The sequence below is a fragment of the Cibotium barometz genome, chromosome 55, assembly GCF_041138505.1.
Source record: "Cibotium barometz isolate CiBa-2024 chromosome 55, ASM4113850v1, whole genome shotgun sequence".
Classification (NCBI taxonomy): domain Eukaryota; kingdom Viridiplantae; phylum Streptophyta; class Polypodiopsida; order Cyatheales; family Cibotiaceae; genus Cibotium; species Cibotium barometz.
The window spans coordinates 11,285,666-11,299,377 of record NC_141100.1 but is presented as its reverse complement, the minus strand read 5'-3'; positions in this window follow the sequence as shown (position 1 = coordinate 11,299,377).

Genomic DNA, 13,712 nt, shown 5'->3' with positions numbered 1-13,712 from the left:
GAAATTTGTAGCTTTCTTAAGGAGTTCAGTCAAAGGATGAGCAATACAAGCAAAATTCTTGACGAACTTCTTATAATAACTACATAGGCCAAGAAAAGATCTAAGATCATGTATGTTTCTAGGCGTAGGCCAAGAAGCTATACACTCAATTTTCTTAGGATCTACACGAATCCCTTCAGCCGACACTATATGACCTAAGTATTCAATCTCTTCTTGAAAGAAAGAACTCTTTTTAGGATTGACATACAATTCATTTTCTCTCAAAAGGTTGAACACTAATTCCAAGTGTTGTTCATGCTCTTGTTGATCCTTGCTGAAAACAAGAATGTCATCAAAGAACACTATAACAAAACTTTGAAACTTAAGGAATATGCAATTCATCATACGGCTGAAAGTAGCTGGAGCATTGGTCAAACCAAATGGCATAACCAAAAACTCATAGTGACTAGTTTGGGTTCTAAAAGCTGTCTTGAAAATGTCAGATTGAGTCATACGAACTTGATGATACCCAGACTTTAGGTCAATCTTGCTAAAGACCTTTGATCCTCTAAGCTTGTCAAGAAGATCATCTACCCTAGGAATAGGATATCTGTTCTTGACAGTAATCTTATTCAATGCACGATAGTCTACACACATTCGTCGGTAAGTTCCGTTCTTCTTCTTAACAAGAAGTACTGGAGCTCCAAAAGGTGAACTACTAGGTCAAATAAGGCCTCTCTCTAGCAAGTCTTCTATTTGGCTTTGGATTTCTTTTTTCTCTAAATTGTTGACTCTATAGGGAGCTTTACAAGGCAGAGAATTTCCAGGCAATAAGTCAATACTATGATCCTCAGGCCTAGACTTAGGTAATCCTGGAGGTAGATCTTCCATGAAACAGTCACTAATACAAATGTTACAATCCACAAACTAGGCAAGTGGTTATCTCACGAGATGTGGTGTTTGACGAGCTTTCTACTTGGTAGTACAGAGCAAAGGATGAGGGTGTCATTGATTCTCTTGAAGCTAATGTGCATGTGAACTTGCCCACAAGCAAGTTCTAGTTCTACTTCTATGTCTGGGCCAGCAGAGTCTGAGAGTAGTACTGTACATCCATGGTCAGGACGTTCGAGGCATGAGAGTGTGAGCACTGGGAGTAGTGCTCTGGATAAAGGAAGAAAGAAGGTTGAAGGAATTGGAATTACAGGCTATGAGTCATCAAGTTCAGAGAGTTTGGATGAGGAGCTTGGCATACCTATTTTACGCACACCTGGTGCTAGGCAGGATAGATATGTGCCACCACATATCTAGAGTGACACGTGTTCAAAGTGATCCGCATGCATTGCGGAGATCCCAAAGGGTCAGATATCCAGTTTGACAGGTTGACATATCGTGATTTTGCTATGCATTATGCATATATGACGTCTTTGGTGAAGCATGTGGAACCTACATGCTATACAGAAGCTATTGGAAAGCATGTATGGGAGAAAGCAATGGATGTTCAGATGGACGCATTGGTTCATAATGAAACATGGGATTTGGTTACATTACCACAGGACAAAAATGTTATTGGTTGCAAATGGGTTTACAAAGTGAAATGTAAATCAGATGGTTCCATTGAGCGACATAAAGCAAGATTGGTAGCTAAGGGTTATGCACAAACCCAAGGATTGGACTATGATGAAACATTTAGTCTAGTGGCAAAGATGGGAACAATGAGAGCAATCATTGCTATGGCTGCAGCAAATGGTTGGAAAATGCATCAAATGGATGTGAAAAATGCATTTCTAAATGGTGATCTACAAGAAGAAGTGTATATGGCATAGCCAAAAGGGTATGTACACCCAAAGTATCCCACTCATGTATGCAGATTTAGTCTGAAGCAAGCACCTCGTGCTTGGAGTGATAAGATGAGCAAATATTTTATCTCCCTTGGATTTCAGGTTTCTACAGCAGATTCTTCACTCTATGTGAAGAAAACAAATCATGGGATTATTTTACTTGTCATCTATGTGGATGACTTGATTATCACAGGTGATCATGGTACAGATGTGATGCATGTCAAGAAAGCATTGAGTGGGCAGTTTGACATGAAAGACTTGGGTGAATTGAGATACTTTCTTGGAATTGAAGTGATCAAAGACCATGCAGGTACATGGTTAGTGGAACGCCAATATGCATTGGATATGTTGGCAAAATATGGCATGATAGGGTGTAAGCCAATGAGTATACCTTTGGAGCAGAATGTGAAGTTACGGGCTAATTTTGGTGAGGAGTTGGATGATCCATCTATGTACAGAAAGATGGTTGGTAGTCTCATTTACATGACTATCACACGCCCGGATTTGAGTTATGCTGTGAGGCTAGTAAGCCAGTTTATGCAGAGCCCTAGAAAACCTCATTTGGATGTAGTGAGACGCATTATGCGATATGTAAAAACCACTGCACATTATGGTCTTCTTTATGAGAATGGTAAAGGCTTGGATATACATGGCTACATAGATGCTGATCGGGCAGGTAGCTCATATGACAGGAGGTCTACTAGTGGTTATACCTTTACACTTGGAAGTGCCGTGGTGAGTTGGAGTAGCAAGAAGCAACCTACAGTTGTTTTATCTAGTACAGAGGTTGAATACAGGGGTGCAGCCATTTCTACTTGTGAAGGAATTTGGTTAAAGAGTCTCTTGGCAGATTTGGGTGAGCCTATTGATGGCAAAGTTTGTCATTCATTGTGACAACATGAGCAGTATACAGTTGGCCGAGAAGACTGAAGAGCAGGTGGCAGACATCTTTACAAAGCCACTTAGCAGGGAGAAGTTTGAGTACTTCCGTACTATGTTGGGAGTACATGGGATGAGCTTGAGGGGGAGTGTTGAGAGCTTTGATTGCCCAAGCTCATCTACATCTTCATCTATGGCAGTACATCATGAGCTTGAGAGGGGCTGTTGAGATTCAAGCTCGATGTCAGTGTGTGCCAGCTATGCTATGTGCTGGCATGTTAGGTAGGAACATGTGTGAGACATAAATGACCGCGTCCAGCTGGTCATAGTGTGTGGACATTAGCTAGGGTTAGATGTGTGTGGACACAACTCATAGTGTGTCTAGTGTATTATGGATTATGGCTTTATGCATTGTGTGAGAAGGGAGATGGCTTCCCTCTATGGTTAGGGTTTGCAATATACATTAGGGTTTCGTCCTGTGTGTGTGTCTCCTCTCCCTCTACCTGTTTTTCAACAATCAGGTGTATTATTTCATTGCCAATGCAGTATTACACCTGATCATATGACTATGATCAGGTGTATTATTGCATTGCCAATGCAATAATACACCTTATCATATGACTACCATCAAGTGTATGATTACATTGCCAATGCATCATGGGTGTTAGAATGGATATCAAGACTGCCTTTTTGAATGGTGATTTACATGAGGAGATATATGTATCTGAGCCTTGTGGTTTTGTTGAGAAGGCACATGAGTCTAAAGTATGTAGGTTAAGTAAGACTTTATATGGTCTTAAGTAAGTTGCAAGAGTATGGTGTGAGAAGATAAACACATACTTGGTTGTAAACTGCAAGAACGGTTTACACTCATAATGGACTGCACACATGGTTTGCACTTATAATGGAGTACATAAATGGCTTCTCAAGAGAGAGCTCACTATGAAAGCTTGCTCTAGGTAAGAAGATGACCAAAATGGTAATATGTCAAAAAGATACAATGTCTATGAGCCCTATGCCTAATATAGCCCAAGGCCCCCAAAAGTACACATGTAAATGACCCTAAGCCCCATCCCCCATGTGTATGTGCATACCAAATCTACTTCATTACAAACCATCCCCTCCTACAATGATTTCATCCTCAAAATGAAAGGGTGGTCGTGTACAAAAAAAACAAATACAAAGGCTATATACAATAAGCTCAATACATGACCAAGTGTCACCATCAGCAACATGGCTTTGTAGCACACTCTCCAACCACAGCTAAAGCCATCATGTTGCTCTGGGACTGTGCATCTAATGATCTCCATTGCCTCTAAAATCTCCCCTTGGGTAAGGACCTCGATACTAGTAGCTATTAACTTTCTAATAGATCTCCACACCATTTTCAACTGTCAATACTCTCTCTCTCTCTCTCTCTCTCTCTCTCTCTCTCAGAGTAATATAAAAAATGATCACATGGACTTACTACCTCACGTGCTACGAATCCTGAAATTGAATTAGAAAAATAGCATCGCTTCGACTCAATATCTATAACAATCAAACTCTAGTGTCAACTACAAAAGTTAATAAACAGTATATGATGGTAAATCTAGTATCTATGTCAGAATACCCAAAGTATAATTTAGGTCACATGAAACTTACACTTCATTGTAGGCCATTACAAAGATCTAGGCTTGGTCCAAATCTACATGCCTAAACCATGGACATATATCCATGTAGGAAACCTCCTCTGGAACCAGAAGCGAGCATATAAGAGAATCCAAAATATATACCCTGTGGTGCTGAGCTTCCCATGGAAGATTTGATAAAACCAAGCTACACAGATAATTAACATCGTATTACTTTACTAAAGAATAACACTTTGAATTGAACTTTAGGGCATGGACATAGCATACCTTAAAATAGCCTGCACAACTTTGCCATTGAGACCTCCTTGTGCATTCAGGATAACACATCAATCTCCTCCACCTCGAAAGGAAAGTATTGAGGAGTGTTTCGCACCGGAAACCTCTTAACAAAGGAGGGGGCCAAATACCTCAAATCTTGGACATTATAACTATGCAATTCTTGAAAGTCGGCTTCTCTCCTCGCCCTTTCAATATCCTCCATAGTATAAGCATCCCTATTTCTAGCTTCTTTGTTGGTCTTTTGTACGTTGTGCCGTGTGTCACGTGAATGGCTGACCTTTGCCTCTTCAATGATAGTACCTCTTTGCCTCAGGGGGGGATCTCCAAAAAATCTTTCATTTTTGTGTCAGTGAGGCTCACTGGCTCTAGGGTCTTGTCATATGTAAACCTAAGAATCCAAGCGAGTACATGTCCTTTGACATTATTGCATGGGCAGCTAGAACGTGGCTGTCCTAAAAATGCTCGATGAGCCAATCCTTGGGGCAGCCTTATGCAAACAACTCAGCACCGAGCCTTGCCAATGCATAACATAGTGGTTCCTTTTGCAAATGGATCTAGCAAGGTGTTGGAATGGGAGCTTTGAAATTGTGCACTGCAAGTGCCTCTGCACCTTCGTAGTTCACGTAAAACGGACCTATGCTGCTCGTACCTTTGAGTCCTCATTGACCAAAGGCTAGAAATATTGTTTCTTCGTCCAACTTTCTGACCCATTTTTGGATCCTTCAATGAGGAGGCCCTCAGAGTCCTCTTTGTCTGCACTATCTATAACAAAATAAGATGGATGGCTCAAATAATTAACCAAGAAGAATTTTGGATAAATAGCACTACAAAGCGATATAAAGACAATGAACACACTCCAACCCAAATATTGCATTGTACTGCATTCACAATCAAAGAAATTACAACACGCGAAAAAAAAAGGTCAAACAAAAAACAAGGAAAAAATTTTGGATTAAATTCACTACAACGCGATGGGAATACTTCCAACACATTGAACCCCCATATCAATTTGTATTTAATTCACAATGAAGGAAACTCCAAGACATAAAATCAGCTCAAAGGACCAATAAGGATAAATTTCGAACAAAACTCACTACAACGCAATAAGAGGACTTCCAACACATTGAACCCCCCATATTGCGTTCTACTGCATTCACAACAATCAAAGGAACTCCAACACGCAAAATAGGCTTAAGTGACAAACAAAGAAAACATTTTGGATAAAATTCACTACAACACAATAAGAGAACATCAAACACATTGAATATTCCATATTGCATTGTATTGAATCCATAATGAAGGAAACTCCAACACAAAAAATCAGGCTTAAAATACAATACGATATGAAAACAAACAACATATTCAAACTAGTAAATCACGTTGTACTGCATTCACAATCAAAGAAATGCACAGTAGGCTCAAATGATCAACAAGGAAATAATTTATAATTAAGGGTTTAATAGAATGGATCCCACATTAAGTAGATATAATGCCACATGATGATGTCAGACGTAAAGGCATTAAGTACACATGGCATGCAATGATGATGATTGAATGCATGAGTCACACATGTCTATCACTCATTTGTGAAAGAATGTGGGCGATTGCCAATGTAATCTTGCCATGTGGAAAGACCATGGGATAACACACGCACTCCCACATGCATTATTTATAGCATGAGTTTCAAACACTCTTGCCTTTTTTTCCCGTGCAACTATTTTCTCGCTCTTGCTTGATCCTCTCCAATGGTGGGACCACTGTTGGCAAATCTCCTAATCTTCTCGACATTGATCCATGATATTCTCCAACCCTAAGGCAATTTTAAGGTGAGTTCTCAAGTCTTATCGGTCTCGTTTTCATAATTGAATGATTGCGAGTATCATTCCTTCTTTTCCTATACAAATCATGTATAATTGAAAAATGATTTTAAGCTTCAATACAATGTGATGCAGGGCTTTAATCGAGAACGTACACCCTAAATCACGTTGTACTAACTTGCATTATACAAGGTTAGTATAGCACAAATTTGGAGCCCTATGGCCATACTCGCATTTTTAATAGAAATATGCTAGATTTGCAAGCTTTAGAAGCCACTTTTTAGTGTTTTCTACATATTTGTGCAATAAAGACCTAGTATATTATAATTCAGTATAACGCAATAAAAAGCTTCACTTGCCAAAATCCACCCTATATCATGTTGTACTGACTTGCAATATATATGCTTAGTATATCGTGCGAATATGGAACCCTACGTTTGATCGGCTATGTTGCATACTTGTGCAACATGAAACCATACGGTCGTTGTAATGAAAAAATGTAGTATCGCGAGCTTTACAAGCTCGTTTGTTTCATATTAATGCAATATAGACCTTGTATAGTGCAAGTCAGTATAACGTGATATAAGGCTTCCCCTTGCCAATGTTAAAATGTAAATCGCATTGTATTGACTTGCAATATAGAAGGTCTTTTTAGCTCAAATATGGAACCCTATTTCATATCTTTGTCTCATAGTCATGTTTGCTAAAATTTTAACAACACAAACTTAGTATAGCTTGAATACAAAACCTTATGGTGCAGGAATCCACAATGAAGGAAACTCCAACATAAAAATCAAGCTCAAATACAACGCGATATGCAAACAAACAATATATTCAATTCAGTAAATCACATTGTACTGCATTCACAATCAAAGAAAGGCACAATAGGCTAAAACGATCAAAAAGGAAATAATTTTGGATTGAATGCATTACAATGTGATGGGAAGATTTCCAACACATTGAAACCCCCATATTGCGTTGTATTGACTTCATAATGAAAGAACAAAAGGAAGAAGAAGACATGGTGCAAGTTAATAAACATTGGATTGAGAAAGGATACTTACTTGTTAACAGGATGTCCTCCACGAAGGGATAAGACGGCGTAGACGATAAAGAGCAGATTATGCCGACAAAAATCGATGAAAAGAAGCTGTTGTTTACGAGACGAAGAGCTTACTACTTAATTTGACAATTAAGGGTTTAAACAGAAGGGATCCCACCTTAAGCCTGATATAACACCACATGATGATGTCAGACGTTAAAGTAGATATAACACCACATGATGTCAAACGTAATGGTGTTAATAAGTGCACATGGTGTGAGGTGAAAACAAGGAAAAAAACTATGCCTCTATAGCGCTTCACCTCCCAAACTTTGATACAACAACACGAATAGGGGGCACCACCAGCCCTGGCTGGAACACTTCTCACTGTTCACCACCCACCCACACCAGAAAGATAGCCAAAATAGGGGCACCAACAACAAGTTATCACCCAGCAACACTTACACTTCCACGTGTGCATGACGAGGTAATCGAAGGCTGGCACAAAGTGCGCTGTGAGAGTGTAAACCCATGGACTACACCACCAAACACGTCAATCACGCCTTCTCCTGTAAATCAACACACACAGGATACCAACACAACAACATAACCAGACACATCACCAGTGTCTTTCATCTTTGATTCCCAATCAACACTTCATACAGCTTCTTCCAACACAGAAGCTTCACTCACACAACCTTCTCACATACACGACCCTCACATCAACATAAGGATGATACTCACAAGAGTGTCCCTATTGATCTTGGCTAATCCCTCTCTCACCCTTCCTCAAAAACAAATCCCTTCAGCCTTGCAGCAGCCTCCCAGTAATCACCTGTTTCCTTGCTCCCCCAGGCGGCTCTCTCACAAGTCGGCACCACCCTCCTTCATTGCTTCAGGTACCACCACGACCCTCAACCCGTCTCACTGCTCTGTACTGGTTGCACTAGCAAAACCCAAGCAACCCCTTGTGTCTCGTATCTAGCATCCAGTGCCAACAACAAAAACAAACACAAGATTTCTATCATCCGTTCTCCTTCTTCAGAGGTGGCCACCCTCACACGGCAGCCTCACCTTCTCTACGTTCTCTGCCTATGCCTGCACAGTCGGAGTCACCAGCCGCTGCAGCCAACACCTGCTTGCCCGCTCCACTCCTAATTTTTGCCCCAGCCTCTAGCCACAGTAACATCTTCTAGGCGACTCCCCCAGTCGCCACGCCACCAACAGCCCACTTGTCTTCAGCAACTGCAGCTAGCACCCAACACCCAAGGCACTTCAAGCCTATCACCAGCCGTCAGTCAACGCTTACCCAACTATCTCTCCACACTATCGCCAGCCCTCTATCTCCACAGCGGCTGCGCCAAACTCTGTACATCTGCCAGGGCATTCACGGCAAAGCTTATTCGCAAACCATGCATCCCATATGTACACAAGCTCAAAACAACTTTCAGATTTTTGCCTGACATACTTTGCCAACCCCTCAGCCTGCTAGAGCATTCATGCTCAGCAGAAAACAACATCTTAAGAGCAAAGTCCATGTCCACAAAAGGTTGCCCTTCAATGGAAATCATATCCTCTAACACTGTATCCTGTACAATCACCATTAAAACCCTAAAAAAACGGTTGCGAACCATGCACAAACCACACCATATATACAACACTATGTACAACACTTCAAGTAGCTGTTAAATAACTCTACCACCTGGATCCCAATTAAACCTTATTGCTACTCCACGCATAAGTGTAATAAACAAGGCCCGCATAAGAATTGCTCCCGCAAAAACCAGGTAACCCAATGCATAGACTGAAAATCTATGATCATCAATTCCCACACACCATGCATTGGCACCATCAAACTGCTTACCCCCATCTACTTTCCACTGCTGCTACTACATATCTTTACTACAAGGGACCATTTGTCCAAGATTGCTATCCACAATCACAGGCTCACCAAACACCTCTTCCAAAAACATTGGAAACCCATCTGGAACCTGCCCTTCACACTTATAGTGGCATTCATCACGCAAACCTGAATCCATCTCTACATATGCTTGGTCCAAAGTCTTTGCAGAGATCCCGTCCCACCACTGTGCTTGCGTATTCTTCCCGCACATCAAACACACTCTCATTCACAAGGGAGTTGTCTGGCTCCACCTTGCTGTCAATATCTCGAAAGCCCTTCAACAGCTCAACCTCCTCAAGAACTTAAACACCTGCTCATGCCCCACCACTGATAATTTCTTTCTTAGCATCCTCCATACAAAGGACTCCAAACTCACAAGCTAATTCTTCTACAGTTTCACAAACCTTTAAACTCCCAGAACACTCACTCACTTGCTTAGTTTCCAATTCCCCTAAGCATACAAAGTCCTCGAGTACACCATCCAAGATAGCATCAAACTCTGCATCATTATTAATCAAACTCCGATCTTCACACTTATCCAGCTGACACCCATCTACTAGGGGAATTCCCAATTGATCTCCACCATAACAAGAAGGAACAAGCACTGGCACTTCATCACCACACACCAAAAACCCAATGGCTGCTTCATCCAAGAGCGCTTCCAATTCAGTGTCCAGCACTTCAATATTCCTACCAACTTCACTCTCCTGACACTCGTTGCAGTGTCCCGCCACATCCAGTTGCACACGCTCAGCACTCACTTCCTTAACCTTAACAGGATTAGGGTTTGTCACCTTGGAGGTCGTCTTTGACACTGACTTTTGACAATCCATCTCTTCGGGCGTCATGACTTGCACAGTCTCTTCAGGCTCCTCCGGCCCACTACTTGCAGTCACCCCCTCACTCATGGACTCCACAAAGTAGTTGTCAAGCTCCTTACCATCAAACAAAAACCACCTATTCCCTCAGGCACACACTCAAAATCCAACTCCACACTTGGATTGGCATCATTTGCAACATCCATATTCAGCACATCCTTAGATGCACTCTATTCCTCATCAAAATGGACCTCATCCATCCCCACTTCACACAAAGCTTCATCTAAACAACAGCACTCTTGCTTCTCTTCGCAGCCAAGATCGATTTGCCAAATCCCTGTTTCAAACACTTCATCTTTCAACAACTCTTCATCATGCCCTTCTTCCGATTGCACCTGTTCCTTACAAGCATCACTTTTCACCACCACTCTGTTATCTTCATCATAAACATACCTGGAAAAAGAGTTTGAATCCCCATCATCGCTAGACGAATCATCAGCTTCTGAATCTGTGGAAGCGTGCCAATCCTATTTTGGAAATGTCAGAAGATATGCCACTATACTCTTCACATTCACAAAATTCATACACGCCATCTGGATGCCCAATTGCATAGACAACGTGCCAAGAAACAAAAACTTCACTTCTTTCCTGGTCAAAACCACACCGTAACCCGCTTCAAGCACCCTAAGCAGACTCTTAAATCTCCAATAATGCGCTTGGACTTCATCCATCGACTCTAGCTGTAGCTTCGTCACCTTCTGGTTCATTCGAAGAAGAACTCTACTGATTTTCACCATCGTAAACTGAAGGTTTCCACGAGTGTAGCCTCAGCTACTAATGTCTTTGTTCTCAGTGCAAGAAAATCTTCACATCACCCTCCTTCAATCTCTTAACAGTGGCATACACCCTCCGAATAAGAACTTGGTCATTCCTCAGTGGGGGCACCAAAAAGCTGTGAGGTGAAAACAAGAAAAAAAACTATGTCCCTATAGCCCTTCACCTCCCAAACTTTGATACAACAACACGAATAGGGGGCACCACCAGCCCCACCGGCTGGAACACTTCTCACTGTTCACCACCCACCCACACTAGAAAGATAGCCAAAATAGGGGCACCAACAACAAGTAATCACCCAGCAACACTTACACTTCCACGTGTGCATGACGAGGTAATCGAAGGCTGGCACAAAGTGCACTGTGAGAGTGTAAACCCGTGGACTACACCACCAAACATGTCAATGTGACGCCTTCTCCTGCAAATCAACACACACAGGATACCAACACAACAACATAACTAGACACATCACCAGTGTCTTTCATCTTTGATTCCCAATCAACACTTCATACAGCTTCTTTCGATACAGAAACTTCACTCACACAACCTTCTCCCATACACTACCCTCACATCAACACAAGGATGATACTCACAAGATTGTCCCTATTGATCTTGGTTAATCCCTCTCTCACCCTTCCTCAAAAACACATCCCTTCAGCCTTGCAGCAGCCTCCCAGTAATCACCTGTTTCCTTGCTCCCCCAAGCGGCTCTCTCAAAAGTCGGCACCACCCTCCTTCATTGCTTGAGGTACCACCACGACCCTCAACCCGTCTCACTGCTCTGTACTGGTTGCACTAGCAAAACCCAAGCAACCCCTTCTATCTCGTATCTAGCATCCAGTGCCAAACAACAAAAACAAACACAAGATTTCTATCATCCATTCTCCTTCTTCAGAGGCGGCCACCCTCACACGCCAGCCTCAGCTTCTCTACGTTCTCTACCTATGCCTGCAGTCGGAGTCACCAGCCCGCTGCAGCCAACACCTGCTTGCCCGCTCTACTCCTAATTTTTGCTCTAGCCTAGCCACAGTAACATCTTCTAGGCGGCTCCCCTAGTCACCACTGCCATCAGCAGCCCACTTGTCTTCAGCAGCAACTGCAGCTAGCACCCAACACCCAAGGCACCTCAAGCCTGTTACTAGCCGTCAGTCAACGCTTACCCAACTATCTCTCCACACTGTCGCCAGCCCTCTGTCTCCACAGCGGCTGCGCCAACCACACCAAGAAAACACCGGCCACTGTCCCTCCACGCTCCACCCCCCACCTTTGTACACATAGCCCGTCTCCCTCTCCTGAGGCGGCCACACACACAGAGTCCAGCTCGAATCCCAGCGCCTCTCTCTTCAGAGGGGGCCCCACCAGCAACCCCCTTCTTTCTCTTCTCCCGCCTACGTGCTGCGCCAACCACACACACGAAAGAAAACGGCGAACTGGTCGCAATTACTCTGCGCTCTCCGCTCTATTCCTCTCCTCTTTCCTTTTGCTACCACCGGCGACCTCCACCCCCCACCTTCTCCAACCTTCTCGTGTCTTCACGTTGTGCTGGCAGCAAAGCAAGCCTCCAAGTGGCTATTCTACAAGCTGGCTAAAGAGTTGGCAGCAAAGCAAGCCTCCAAGTGGCTAAAGAGTTGGCAGCAAAGCAAGCCTCCAAGTGGCTATTCTACAAGCTAGCCAATTGGCTGGTATTTATTGTTTTTATTTTCCTTTAAAGCCTCAATGATGTCCACCATTACCCTATACATCATCTTGTGCTTCAGGTTCACGTGCAGCAACCCACTACCTTCCAAAACAAGTGCCAGAACTGCCCACAGCCCTCCATCAGCTGCATCATAATTACCAAAACCTGACCATTGCAGTCGGTGCCATGCACTGCCGATCATCATCACCTGCTTGGCTAAAAATGGAGCGCCATCTCTGCGTCTAGAATCAACCCAGATTGAACAACCATCATCACATTCGGGGTTCCTGTAATACTCTCACATGAAGGCATCACCAAGAGCTCGTAAAAAAAACATAAAAGCACCCACTCTGTACATTTGCCAGGGCATTCAGGGCAAAGCTTATTCGCAAACCATGCATACCATATGTACACAAGCTCAAAACAACTTTCAGATTTTTGCCTGACACATGGCATGCAATGATGATGATTGAATGCATGAGTCACACATGTCTCACTCATTTATGAAAGAACGTGGGTGATCGCCAAAGTAATCCTGCCATGCGATAACACACACACTCCCACATGCATTATTTATAGCATGAGTTTCAAACACTCTTGCCTTTTTTTCCCGTGAAACTATTTTCTCACTCTTGCTTGCTCCTCTCCCAATGGTGGGACCACTGTTGGCAATTCTCCTAATCTTCTCGACATTGATCCATGATAATCTCCAACCCTAAGGCAATTTTAAGGTGAGTTCTCAAGTCTTATCGGTCTCGTTTTCATAATTGAATGATTGTGAGTATCATTCCTTCTTTTCCTATACAAATCATGTACAATTGAAAAATGATTTTAAGCTTCAGTACAATGCGATGCAAGGCTTCACTCGAGAACGTACACCCTAAATCGCGTTGTACTAACTTGCATTAAACAAGGTCAGTATAGCATAAATTTTGAACCCTATGGACAATCTGTCACGCATTTTTAATAGAAATATGCTAGATTCACAAGCTTTAGAAGCCGCTTTTTAGTGTT